Source organism: Nerophis lumbriciformis, linkage group LG16, assembly GCF_033978685.3.
Source record: "Nerophis lumbriciformis linkage group LG16, RoL_Nlum_v2.1, whole genome shotgun sequence".
Taxonomy (NCBI): domain Eukaryota; kingdom Metazoa; phylum Chordata; class Actinopteri; order Syngnathiformes; family Syngnathidae; genus Nerophis; species Nerophis lumbriciformis.
In genome coordinates this window covers 27,937,984-27,953,360 of record NC_084563.2, presented here as the reverse complement: position 1 = coordinate 27,953,360, position 15,377 = coordinate 27,937,984, and positions in this window count along the sequence as shown.

Sequence of the window (15,377 nt, the reverse complement as noted above, 5' to 3'; positions counted from 1 at the left end):
TTTGATGTCCCTCCTCACACACTTTGCAACCCTGCTCCCAAGGAAATTGGAGCAAAAGGGGTGTGTGTGTGTGTGTGTGTGTGTGTGCGTGTGTGTGCGTGCGCCCGTGTGTGTGTGTGTGTGTGTGTGTGGGGGGGGGGGGGATAGAGAAAATCTCCTCCATTGTTGGAGTTTATTTCATAGCAGGAAGGTGTTTAGAATATTCCATATTGAAGTATCACCCCCCCCCCCCCCCCCCACACACACACACACAATTGCATTCAGTCATTCATTCAGCATTGAAAATTATTTTTCAAAATAGAATAGAATAGAATAGAATGAACTTTATTGTCATTATATTTGCATATAACGAGATTAAGGACTCCAATTTAAGGTGCGGTAGTGGGAACAAATATGGGGTAAAAATAAATAAATAATCAAATCAAATAAATTACACAACAGGCAATAAAGAAAGAAAAAAACTAACAATTGAAATAAACAGACTACTATCCAATAAGAATAATAAGCAATCCTGTACAATATACAAAACACTATAGAAATACTGTTCAATACACAGAACAAGACAAGAGTACCGGAGTAATAAATAACAATCAGTGTCGGACGTATTGCACTGGAAGGGTAATATTGCACACTAGGGTATTAGGGTAGGATATTGTATAGAGGTGAATTATTATTATAAGTTAAAGTTCAAGATGGTGACAGCTCTGGGAAAGAAGCTGTCTCTGAGCCTGTTTGTTCTGGCTCTGATGCACCTGTAGCACCTGCCCGATGGTAGAAGGTGGAACAGGTGGAAGCCAGGGTGTTAAAGTTAAAGTAAAGTTAAAGTACCAATGATTGTCACACACACACTAGGTGTGGCGAAATTATTCTCTGCATTTGACCCATCACCCTTGATCACCCCCTGGGAGGTGAGGGGAGCAGTGAGCAGCAGCGGTGGCCGCGCCTTGGAATCATTTTTGGTGATTTAACCCCCAATTCCAACCCTTGATGCTGAGTGCCAAGCAGGGAGGTAATGGGTCCCATTTTTATAGTCTTTGGTATGACTCGGCCGGGGTTTGAACTCACAACCTACCGATCTCAGGGCGGACACTCTAACCACTAGGCCACCGAGTAGGTGTGTGTGCTGTCCTTGGTGTTGCTTTTTGCTCTGTTGAGGCAGCGGGAGTTGTGTATATCCTTCAGGGAGGGGAGGGGGCAGCCGGTGATTTTTTGTGCAGATTTTATGACCCTCTGAATTGCCGTTTTGTCTGCTTCAGTGCAGCTGGCGTACCACACTGTTATGCAGTACGTCAGCAGGCTCTCGACGGCCGAGCGATAGAAGGTCAGCATCAGCTGCCTCTCCAGTCTGTTCTTCCTCAGCACCCTCAGGAAGTGGAGTCTCCGCTGGGCCTTCCGGATGACCGCAGTTGTATTTTGGGTCCAGGAGAGGTCAGCAGATATGAGGGTGCCGAGGAACTTGAAGGAGCTGACTCTCTCCACCTCCTCGCTGTTGATGTAGAGGGGGGCGGGGTCTGCAGTGTTTTTCCTGAAGTCAAAGATGAGTTCCTTGGTTTTTGTTGTGTTCAGTGCCAGATTATTCACTGAACCCCACACTGATAGTTTCAGGACCTCATCTCTGTATGCAGACTCATCCCCCCCTGTAATGGGACCCACCACCGTTGTGTCATCGGCGAATTTGATTATGGTGTTCTCCGGTTGGGCTGGACTACAGTCATGGGTATAGAGGGAATACAGCAAAGGGCTCAGCACACAGGCCTGTGGAGAGCCGATACTGAGTGTGCGGGAGGAGGAGAGATGGGGGCCGAGTTTTACTGTCTGAGGTCGGTTGGTCAGGAAGTCCTTAATCCAAAGACAGGTGGGTGTGGGGAGGCCTAAGTCCAGCAGTTTGGTAACCAGGATGTCTGGAATGATGGTATTGAAGGCGGAGCTATAATCGATGAAAAGCATCCTGACATAACTCCCCCGGTGTTCCAGGTGGCTCAGTGCCGAGTGGAGAGCCATGGTTATGGCGTCGTCCGTGGATCTGTTTGCCCGGTAGGCAAACTGCTGTGGGTCTAGGGTGGGGGGAAGCAGGCTTGAATGTGGTGTAGGACCACCCTCTCGAAGCACTTCATGATGACAGTTGTGAGTGATACTGGGCGATAGTCATTGAGGTTGTTTGTGGCAGCTTTCTTGGGTACCGGGATAATTGTGGCGGATTTAAGGCAGGGTGGGATGAGTGCCTGTGCCAAGGAGAGGTTGAAGAGGACGGTGATAATGTAGGAGAGCTGGTCAGCACATGCTTTGAGCACCTTCCCGGGTACACCGTCTGGACCAGCCGCCTGCCTGGGGTTCACTGCCTTGAGCACCCGCCTGACCTTGTGCTCCTCAAGAGTCAGTGTGGGAGTGCTGGGGGCTGGGGGGCTTGGGAGGGCTGGGGGTTGGTGTGGTTGTGACTGTTTGTGATGTCTCAAAGCGAGCAAAGAAGCTCCTCTGCCAGCGATACATAAATGATAAATGATAAATGGGTTGTACTTGTATAGCGCTTTTCTACCTTCAAGGTACTCAAAGCGCTTTGACACTACTTCCACATTTACCCATTCACACACACATTCACACACTGATGGAGGGAGCTGCCATGCAAGGCGCTAACCAGCACCCATCAGGAGCAAGGGTGAAGTGTCTTGCTCAGGACACAACGGACATGACGAGGTTGGTACTAGGTGGGGATTGAACCAGGGACCCTCGGGTCGCGCACGGCCATTCTTCCACTGCGCCACGCCGTCCCTTACATCCCAGTCCCCGGTTGCTGCGTCACAGCCTTTACAATTGGTGATGTGCTGTATGCCCTGCAACATCTGCTGTGGGTTGTTGCTTGAGAGATGGTCTTCGATCCTCTCTTTGTAGTCCCTCTTGGCTTCCTTGAGTCCTCTTTTCAGGTCAGCACGTGCAGCGCTGTATAGAGCACTGTCACCTGACCTGAAGGTGGTGTCGCGGGCCTTGAGGAACATGCGGACCTGGCTTGTCATCCAGGGTTTCTGGTTTGGGTAAACCCGGATGCTTTTTTTCACAGTGACATTGTTGATACAGTACTTTATGTAGGATAGTACCGACTCTGTGTGTGTGGGCAGGTCTTGGTCTTTGAAAACATCCCATGCTGTGTGTGCAAAGCAGTCCTGTAGCTGGGGGAGTGCATCCTTAGGCCAAGTTGTGACAGTCTTTATTACTGCTTCTGTCCTTGATCTAAAGGGGGATGTAGGCAGGGATGAGCATCAAGGAGAGGTGGTCTGACTGGCCTAGATGGGGGAGGGGGATGGCTCTATATGCCTCTTTGATATTAGAGTAAACATGGTCCAAAGTGTTTCCCCCTCTAGTAGGGCATTCAACATGCTGGTAAAATTTTGGTAGTACTGTTTTTCAGATTGGCTTTATTAAAATCTCCAGCAATGCTGCATGTTTGGGTCTTATACATATATATATATATATATATATATATATATATATATATATATATATATATATATATATATATATATATTAGTGTATGTATGTACACATATATATATATATATATATATATATATATATATATATATATATATATATATATATATATATATATATATATATATATACACCAACATTGAACACCAACATTGAACATGAGAACAGATGAAGATGGTCAGAGGTCCCCTTCAGGTTTTAAATCATGTTTTCAGTATCAGATCAATCACATTTAAGTCAAATATTTTATAATAATAGTTTGGAGAGACTGGAGGAGATGTGGATGAAGAGACAGGACTGCGGAGCTGGTGCTGAGCGCCTGGACGGACAAGGTTCACAGTGTCTTGTCTGAATGAGCAGGTATCGGACACTTCAGTCTCCTTAGACGCATCCTTACTCATCCATGCGGACTTTTAGTGGGCGGCCGAGGGTGGAGTGGGCTCTCTTGGTTGCTTTGTTGGGTCTGCTCCTGTCTCTGGCCATGCTCCCCCCACCCTAGCAGACGATGGTGTGGGACACCGCAGAGGCCACCACAGTGTATATGTTTATTTTTTTATTTTTTATTTTTTTTTGTAGCTGTATGTAGAAATGGCTGGTTGCATCAGCTCTGCTCTTTTAATGTCTTTAATGTCCTTTGTTTTCTCTGATGGTTCCCTCTTACACACATGTTTATGCTATGAGTTTTTTCCCCCCTTGGCCTCAGTCTGGACCCCCTCTCCAGGGGCCCAGGCTTAGCCTGAATTTTTTTTTTCTCACCCGCCCCCTCTCCAGCGTTTACCTGTTTCTCACCTTTTTTGTAAGGGGGGCCGGAAGTTGTCAGACTCGTCAGCGATCCTGTTCTGTCTCCCTGTAATGTTTGATCTTGTTCTGTCTCCCTGTAATGTCTGATCCTGTTTTGTCTCCCTGTAATGTCTGATCCTGTTCTGTCTCCTTGTAATGTCTGATCTTGAATGCGATTGTGCTGAAAATCTTAATTTCCCCTTGGGGATGAATAAAGTATTTCTGATTCTGATTCCGAGTCCAGCTGACCCAGAAGGACCAAGTTTTACACACCTGTATTCTTCACCTGAGGAGCTGGTGTTCCAGATGAAAGAGTCCTCTTCCACCGTCAGCATCTGGATGTTTGTCAGACTCCAATGTGTTGAATCATCACGCTCTCAGAAGTTGGATAAGAAAGAAGGCTTCCAGATGTGTGTTGAAGGTGTGCACCTTCCATAAGCACTTCTTCTCAGACTTGGAGGTTACATCTTCTGCACACACCATCATTCTTCTCACCCGAGTGTGTTTCTGCAGAGATGAAGACAATTAGCACCAAGCCACCAAAATAGGACGCTTTCTGACACGTGTGTAACTTCACAGAGGTCTTTTATTTTGAAGGTGTGTTGAAAGTAAACGTCACTTTTAATGAAGTACTTTGGACTGCAGAGGCGAGGTGGTGACAATCCATCATGCGTCAGTGTTTACACATGCTAATGTATCTCACACCCTGTGTGTGTGTGTGTGTGTGTGTGTGTGTGTGTGTGTGTGTGTGTGTGTTTGTGTTAGCACCCCCCACGTGCCCTCCTTCCTGCTCAGGGCCTATGCGTCAAGAATTAGCGGCGAGACATAATTGCATGAAAACTAATTTCATTTCTGCAAAGCCCACTTAATAGAGATTTTATTGTCTGGTCCTAAATGAGGAGAATCTTCTGAGTGTGTATCAAATTAAGCTCCTTAGTGGATAATAGTTTATGTTTGAATAATGGCCACTTGTAATACATTATGCCTTATCGCACTTTCTTCCTATCTTCATTCCTTCCTGCACGCTTTTTGAGGCTGATTTGATTTGAATGTGCTGGTAAAAGTCCGACAGAGCAGCAATTTGCAGTCATGTGACCTGACCAGCAGCAACTGGGATCCAGTCTAAAAGTAATAAGTAAGTAGCATTTTAATAATCATTTTATTTCCTCTGGTTTTCTCTACAATTCTGACAACTCTACTGAAGCTCCGCTAACTCCGGAAAGAACCGTTGAAAATACTCAGGTTTTTAACTTTACGCCCTTTACCACAACAGAGGTCACGAGGGCTCAAAAACAACTTAAACCTAGAAAGCCAGCTGGCTCTGATAAGTTGGAGCCGCTCTTTTTAAAGTTGGCAGCTGAAATTATAGCTGAACCACTGACTCACATTTTTAACCTTACTCTAATTTCAAATGAAATCCCTTTGGATTGGAAATCTGCCCTTGTAATCCCCCTATTAAAAGGAGGTGACCCTAGTAATCTAAATAATTACAGACCGATCTCTAAACTCTCTGTTCTGGCAAAAGTGCTTGAATCCCTTATCAGTGAACAGATAAAAGACTTTTTGGACACCAATTTTATTCTGTCACCATTTCAGTCAGGTTTTCGTAGAAATCACAGTACTGTTACTGCTGCTATGAAGTTTATAAATGATGTAACTAAAGCTCTTGACAAGAAGCAGTGCTGTCTGTCCCTCTTTATTGACTTTTCAAAGGCATTTGATACTGTTGATCATGTCATTTTAATCAAACGTCTTTCAGCTATTGGTTTTTCTCAGCAAGCAGTTGGATGGTTTGCAAATTACCTCACAAGTAGAACTCAGGCTGTTCAGATAGAAGGTTCCTCCTCGGACGTACTGCAAGTGAAAAAGGGTGTCCCTCAAGGTTCTGTGTTGGGCCCCTTATTATTCACTATTTACATAAATAATCTTGGACAGAATATTCCGAACTCAACTTTCTATTTCTATGCTGATGATACTGTCATATACTGCACAGCACCCACTCTTGCTGAGGCTTTTAAATATCTACAACATGCATTTGACAGAGTACAAGAACAACTTTGCTATCTTCAACTGGTTTTAAATGCAGAGAAAACAAAGTGTATGCTCTTTACCACATCAAAAACTGTAAGATCATCACTGTGTGAGAACATTTTAACAAGAAATGGGCAACAAATTATGTTAGTATCTGCTTTTAAATATTTAGGATTTTTAATTGATGACCACTTGAGTTTTAAGGAGCACATTCAGTATGTTGTAAAAAAAACTGAAACTTTTACTGGGATTTTATTATAGAAACAAGTCTTGCTTTTCTTTTACTGTGAAACAGAAATTGGTGGAAACAACCTTTTTACCTGTTATTGACTATGGAGATGTGTTGTACATGAATGCTACTGCTGGTTGTCTCCACAAGCTGGATAGTGTGTACCACGGGGCATTGAGATTCATCACCAACTGCGCTCTCCTTACTCACCATTGTTTGTTATACTCAATGGTTAACTGGACATCTTTATGTGCTCGACGCCTCAATCATTGGTATGTTTTCATCTACAAAACCATTCTGGGTATCACTCCATCTTATCTGTCTTGTCTTTTAACAAAGAAACAAGGAAGTCACAATCTTCGTTCAATGGATGTTCTGCAATTTGTTGTCCCCAAAGTAAGAACTGAACTGGGCAAGAAAGCATTTTGGTTTTCAGCACCGAAGGCTTGGAATAACCTACAATCGAACATTAAACTTCAAACCCTAGTTACGCTGAATGAGTTTAAAGCTTCTGTGAAAGGACTGCAGTCTACCTTGTCTGTATGCACATGTGTCATGTGAGCAAGTTTTAATGTTGTAAATGTGATGTTTTATGTATTTGTTTACTGTTTTTAATGTAACCTTGCTGCTGCCCTCTTGGCCAGGTCTCCCTTGGAAAAGAGATCTTTGATCTCAATGGGATTTTACCTGGTTAAATAAAGGCTAATAATAATAATGGAGTAAAGTTTTTATATAAAAAAAGGTTCCATAGTGTTGATGTTGTCATGGACCCTGAAACACCGAACATCCTTTTTGATCTGCCCAGGGACGCACTATTTTGATTAGTCGCAGAACAAAATGTCAATGGAAGACTTTGCCACGGACTAAGGCTCACTTGGGATTTTAGTTGTTGCTTTGGGGTTTGTCAAAATGCGCTAGCTATAAAAAAGACGCTACTGAGCATGTGCAGGTGTGGCATCAACGCGACATAAAGTGGGCCTAAGACCAAATATTGAAATGATGCAGACTTTGGCACCCCGGCTTCAAGTAAGAACTTCTGAAGGAGATTTCTTCCTTGTGTGCGTGTGACGCTCGGGTCGCATGACAGCGATTACTGGCATGTTCCCAAGATGCAGTAGACTTGTGCAGGTCACTAACTATTTCATGTAATGACAAAGACACTGAAGCATAGGGAACACTATGCAAAAACGAAAGTAAAACTGAAAGGTTGCAAAACAAGAAAACAGAATGCTGGAACACAGCAAAACCCACAGCAGGAGGAAAGAGCGTCCACATGGCTGATCCTCAACAAAGTCCTGACAAAGAACTTCAATAGAACTGACTGCTAACAGGAAGCAGGTGCGTGGCTGAGTGCAACAGGAAGTGCCACCAAAAAAATAGTGCAGGACAGGAAGTTAAACATAGTAGAACACCAACATGAAGGCACTTCCTGGTGTACCAGTAAGCAAGGAGCACTTACAGCGTGACCACCATCACAACGTTTTCCTTTTCCAGGTTTCAACTGGAATAACCACTGCTGGCTTTTTTTGACAGAGCAGATCATTTCCACAGAACAACAAGTTGTTTTTCTCCAAAAAGTGTCACTTTCCACTGCCGGCATGGTGGCGCCAACATGGCAGCTCTTTGCACAAACACCAAGTTCTACATTTTGCAGTGATGTGTTGGAGCAGGACAGGAAGTTTGACAGGAAAAGTGAATAAAACTGTTTGATGTTTATTTCAGCTCACATTCACATGTTGAAAGCACAAAAATCCCTCAAATTTAACCAAGTCCGTCCTTTTCTCCTCCAGTTGGAACTTCGTCTCCTTTGTTGGTGGACTCCAGGTCCACTTCAGGTGCGCCATGTCACCTGCCACCACACCCGCTGCATCAGCTCTTTGACAACTCTTGCTGAAATCCTGGGAAATGATGCTAACTCCTTCATGGAGTCCCAAGTTGACTCATTTTCATTGAAAACTAAAATGAGCCTCAAATTATTGTTACAACTTTCTGAAAAGGCTGCCACACATTGAGGCAAGTTAGGCTGCAAGAAGCAGGAAATAATGCCTGTGAGATCCTGCGGGGACTGAAGACGCCCAGTGAAATGAGTCCGGTCTTTTAGAAGACCTTTAAAAAGTTCCATTTGGAATCATGTTTAATTATGTGAAGAAGTAAGATTATTAGCAATTAACATTGTTGTCTTGTCAGGACCATGGTGCATTCAAGTTTATAGAAGATATTATATTATTATATTAACTCCTCACTCCTGTGTGTATTAACTCGTCACTACTGTGTATATTAACTCGTCACTCCTTTGTATATTAACTCGTCACTACTGTGTATATTAACTCCTCACTACTGTGTATATTAACTTGTCACTACTGTGTATATTAACTCATCACTACTGTGTATATTAACTCCTCACTACTGTGTATATTAACTCGTCACTACTGTGTATATTAACTCCTCACTACTGTGTATATTAACTTGTCACTACTGTGTATATTAACTCGTCACTACTGTGTATATTAACTCCTCACTACTGTGTGTATTAACTCGTCACTCCTTTGTATATTAACTCGTCACTACTGTGTATATTAACTCCTCACTACTGTGTATATTAACTCCTCACTGCTGTGTATATTAACTCGTCACTCCTGTGTATTTTAACTCGTCACTCCTGTGTATATTAACTCCTCACTACTGTGTATGTTAACTCGTCACTACTGTGTATTTTAACTCGTCACTCCTGTGTATATTAACTCCTCAATACTTTGTATATTAACTCATCACTACTGTGTGTATGAACTATTTCCTTGCCTTTATAAGATTCCAGAGCAACAAAAGTATTATTTCTGTTAGAGCAATAAAGGATAATCTTTGTATGTCTAGATTAGTCTCGCTTAACAAGTGACTGGCTAGCTTCTGTAGACAACAGGGACTCACGTTTATTGATAATTGGCCCTCTTTCTGGGGCAAACCAGGCTTGCTGATGAGAGACGGCCTTCACCCTAACCAGGAAGGCGCCATCATCCTACCTGGGAACATAGATTACTGTTTGAGTCACACTTGACTAACTACACTAGAGCAAGCCCGGTCACAGGCAATTACAGAGTCTGCTAGTCCGGGTGAGGAGTCAGTTAAGCTAAAACTAGCCAGCGCCAGGCTAGATAATCCCTGCACACATAGCAATTCTCTTAGAATAATACACAACTCACATAATGTTTTTTTTGTGTAGTGACTGTGTCAGAGGTGGACATGCATTCTACTGAGGTGGCAAATTATTATGCGTTCAGTTTATCGCAGCACCAAGCAAACAATCTGAAAATTCCCATCATATCAATTCCTAGATATGGTCGAAACTATTTAAAGTGCACTACGCATAATGAATGCAACATTATTAATATTGCTACTACGGATAATTTCAACAAAAACTCGTCAAAACAGCCCAATACCTATAATATGGGCTTTTTAAACATAAGATCATTGTCTCCCAAAACGTTATTAGTTAATGAGGTCATTAGAGACAACAATCTTAACGTCATTGGTCTCAGGGAAACCTGGCTCAAACCAGACGATTTTTTTGCGCTAAATGAGGCATCTCCTCCTAACTATACGAATGCACATATTGCCCATCCCCTTAAAAAGGGTGGGGTTGGGGGGGTCGCACTAATATACAATGAAAACTTTAACCTTACCCCTAACCTAAATAATAAATATAAATCGTTTGAGGTGCTTACTATGAGGTCTGTCACACCGCTGCCTCTTGACCTGGCTGTTATCTACCGCCCCCCAGGGCCCTATTCGGACTTTATCAGTGAATTCTCAGAGTTCGTTGCTGATCTAGTGACGCACGCCAACAATATAATCATAATGGGGGACTTTATTATCCATATGAATACCCCATCGGACCCTCAGTGCGTGGCGCTCCAAACTATAATTGATAGCTGTGTTATTACACAAATAATAAATGAACCCACCATTGCAACAGTAATACGATATATCTAGTGCTTGTCAGGGGTGTCACCACCTCCAAAGTTTTGATACTCCCGTGTACTAAAGTAATGTCCGATCATTACCTTATAAAATTCGAAGTTCTGACTCATTGTCAACAAGCTAATAATAATAATAACTGCTATAGCAGCCGCAACATTAATGATGCCACAACAATGACTCTTGGTGGCCTACTGCTTTTGGTAATGGCACCATTCCCAAATTATGTGGGCTCTATTGATAACCTCACTAACAACTTTGACGACGCCCTGCGCGAAACCATTGATAGTATAGCACCGCTAAAACAAAAAAGGGCCCCTAAAAGGCGTACCCCATGGTTTACAGAAGAAACTAGAGCTCATAAATCATCATGTAGAAAGCCTGAACGCAAATGGCGCGCGACTAAACTTGAGGTTTTCCATCAAGCATGGAGTGATAGTTTAATATCGTATAAACGCATGCTTACCTTAGCTAAAGCTAAATATTACTCAAATCTCATCCGCCTCAACAAAAACGATCCTAAATTTTTGTTTAGTACAGTAGCATCGCTAACCCAACAAGGGACTCCTCCCAGTAGCTCCACCCACTCGGCAGATGACTTTATGAATTTCTTTAATAAGAAAATTGAACTCATTAGAAAGGAGATTAAAGACAACGCATCCCAGCTACAACTGGGTTCTATTAACACAGATACGACTGTATCTATGACGGATACTGCAATACAAAATAGTCTTTCTCTTTATGATGAAATAACATTAGAGGAACTATTACGGCGTGTAAGTGGGATAAAACAAACAACATGTTTACTTGACCCACTTCCTGGGAAACTTATCAAGGAGCTTTTTGTATTATTAGGTCCATCAGTGCTAAATATTATAAACTTATCACTTTCCTCTGGCACTGTTCCCCTAGCATTCAAGAAAGCGGTTATTCATCCTCTGCTCAAAAGACCTAACCTTGATCCTGACCTCATGGTAAACTACCGGCCGGTGTCCCACCTTCCCTTTAATTCCAAAATCCTATAAAAAATAGTTGCACAGCAGCTAAATGAACACTTAGTGTCTAACAATCTCTGTGAACCTTTTCAATCCGGTTTCAGGGCAAATCACTCTACGGAGACAGCCCTCGCAAAAATGACTAATGATCTACTGCTAACGATGGATTCTGATGCGTCATCTATGTTGCTGCTTCTTGATCTTAGCGCTGCTTTCCATACCGTCGATCATAACATTTTATTAGAGCGTATCAAAACACGTATTGGTATGTCAGACTTAGCCTTGTCGTGGTTTAACTCTTATCTTACTGACAGGATGCAGTGCGTCTCCCATAACAATGTGACCTCAGACTATGTTAAGGTAACGTGCGGAGTTCCTCAGGGTTCAGTTCTTGGCCCTGCACTCTTTAGTATTTACATGCTGCCGCTAGGCGACATCATACATGTTAACTTTCACTGTTATGCTGATGACATCATACGTGTTAGCTTTCACTGTTATGCTGATGACATCATATGTGTTAGCTTTCATTGTTATGCTGATGACAGCCAACTCTACATGCCCCTAAAGATGACCAACACGCCGGATTGTAGTCAGCTGGAGGTGTGTCTTAATAAAATTAAACAATGGATGTCCGCTAACTTTTTGCAACTCAACGCCAAGAAAACGGAAATGCTGATTATCGGTCCTGCTAGACACCGACATTTATTTAATAATACCACCTTAACATTTGACAACCAAACAATTACAAAAGGCGACTCAGTAAAGAATCTGGTATTATCTTCCACCCAACTCTCTTCTTTGAGTCACACATTAAGAGTGTTACTAAAACAACTCTCTCGTTTGAGTCACATGTCAAGAGTGTTACTAAAACAACTCTCTCGTTTGAGTCACATGTCAAGAGTGTTACTAAAACAACTCTCTCGTTTGAGTCACATGTCAAGAGTGTTACTAAAACAACTCTCTCGTTTGAGTCACACATTAAGAGTGTTACTAAAACAACTCTCTCGTTTGAGTCACACATTAAGAGTGTTACTAAAACAACTCTCTCGTTTGAGTCACATGTCAAGAGTGTTACTAAAACAACTCTCTTGTTTGAGTCACATGTCAAGAGTGTTACTAAAACAACTCTCTCGTTTGAGTCACATGCCAAGATGGCGGCGCCCTGACGGGCTGCGGCTTGCAGACGCTCATGGTAGTAATAGAACATTTGGCAAAAATACCAGACAATTATTTAAATTTCATGGCTGGCTTACAGCATTGACACTCCGTAGTCACATATGACCGCCAGACAATTCTGGATGTGGATAGATCGGGCCGTTTTGGACTGAAAGATGCGTGTACGTTGGAGCTCCTCGCTAGCATGGGAATACTTCGCCGGCTACATCCAGCGGCCTGTGACGCAGCGGAGTCTAGTACCAGCGGGGACCGTCAACGGAAGACACGTAAGCGGTGTGATCGGAAGCAGAAGCGGGGACAATAAAAAGGAAGTCTAAGTCTAATAATAAGAGTGTTACTAAAACAACTCTCTCGTTTGAGTCACACATTAAGAGTGTTACTAAAACAACTCTCTCCTTTGAGTCACACATTAAGAGTGTTACTAAAACAACTCTCTCCTTTGAGTCAAACATTAACGGTGTTACTAAAACAACTCTCTCCTTTGAGTCACACAATAAGAGTGTTACTAAAACAACTCTCTCGTTTGAGTCACACATTAAGAGTGTTACTAAAACGGCCTTCTTTCATCTCCGTAATATCGCTAAATTTCGTTTCATTTTGTCCACTAGCGACGCTGAGATCATTATTCATGCGTTCGTTACGTCTTGTCTCCATTACTGTAACGTATTATTTTGAGGTCTCCCTATGTCTAGCATTAAAAGATTACAGTTGGTACAAAATGTGGCTGCTAGACTTTTGACAAGAACAAGAAAGTTTGATCATATTACGCCTATACTGTATATACCTTTATATACATGTATACACATATATATATATATATATATATATATATATATATATATATATATATATATATATATATATATATATATATATATATATATATATATTTATATATATATATATATGTTTATATATATATATATATATATACATACTGGCTCACCTGCACTGGCTTCCTGTGCACTTAAGATGTGACTTTAAGGTTTTACTACTTACGTATAAAATACTACACGGTCTAGCTCCAGCCTATCTTGCTGATTGTATTGTACCATATGTCCCGGCAAGAAATCTGCGTTCAAAGAACTCTGGCTTATTAGTGATTCCCAGAGCCCCAAAAAAAGTCTGCGGGCTATAGAGCGCTTTCTATTGGGGCTCTCCAACCACCTTCCGGTAACAGTTAGAGATGCTACCTCAGTAGAAGCATTTAAATCCCATCTTAAAACTCATTTGTATACTCTAGCCTTTAAATAGACCCCCTTTTTAGGCCAGTTGATCTGCCGTTTCTTTTATTTTCTCCTCTGCCCCCCTCTCCCTTGTGGAGGGGGAGTTACACAGGTCCGGTGACCATGAATGAAGTGCTGGCTGTCCAGAGTCGGGACCCGGGGTGGACCGCTCGCCTGTGCATCGGTTGGAAACATCTCTGCGCTGCTGACCCGTCTCCGCTCGGGATGGTTTTCTGCTGGCCCCACTATGGACTGGACTCTCACTATTATGTTGGATCCACTGTGGACTGGACTTTCGCTGATATGTTGGATCCACTATGGACTGGACTTTCACAATATTATGTCAGACCCACTCGACATCCATTGCTTTCGGTCTCCCCAAAAGGGGGGGGGTTACCCACATATGCGGTCCTCTCCAAGGTTTCTCATAGTCATTTACATCGATGTCCCACTGGGGTGAGTTTTTCCTTGCCCTTATGTGGGCTTTGTACCGAGGATGTCGTTGTGGCTTGTGCAGCCCTTTGAGACACTTGTGATTTAGGGCTATATAAATAAACATTGATTGTTTGATTGATTGATGTCATTTTGTTGACATTCTTACAGCTTCCAACAACAAGTGTGTCAAAAATAGCCTGGTTCCAAACACAGGTGACCTGAACACACCTCAGTCCTGTTTTTGCTGGCAGTGCCGGCGTTCTTTACGTGAACAAGTTGTCTAAAAGACCGAGGAACAGGCACCGATGAAACGTAAGTTGTCCAAAAGACCGAGGAACAGGCACCGATGAAACGTAAGTTGTCTAAAAGACCGAGGAACAGGCACCGATGAAACGTAAGTTGTCCAAAAGACCGAGGAACAGGCACAGATGAAACGTAAGTTGTCTAAAAGACCGAGGAACAGGCACCGATGAAACGTAAGTTGTCTAAAAGACCGAGGAACAGGCACCGATGAAACGTAAGTTGTCTAAAAGGCCGAGGAACAGGCACCGATGAAACGTAAGTTGTCTAAAAGGCCGAGGAACAGGCACCGATAAAACATAAGTTGTTTAAAAGACCGAGGAACAGGCACCGATGAAACGTAAGTTGTCCAAAAGACCGAGGAACAGGCACAGATGAAACGTAAGTTGTCTAAAAGACCGAGGAACAGGCACCGATGAAACGTAAGTTGTCTAAAAGACCGAGTAACAGGCACCGATGAAACGTAAGTTGTCTAAAAGACCGAGGAACAGGCACCGATGAAACGTAAGTTGTCTAAAAGACCGAGGAACAGGCACCGATGAAACGTAAGTTGTCTAAAAGACCGAGGAACAAGCACCGATGAAACGTAAGTTGTCTAAAAGACCGAGGAACAGGCACAGATGAAACGTAAGTTGTCTAAAAGACCGAGGAACAGGCACCGATGAAACGTAAGTTGTCTAAAAGACCGAGGAACAGGCACCGATGAAACGTAAGTTGTCTAAAAGACCGAGGAACAGGCACCGATGAAAC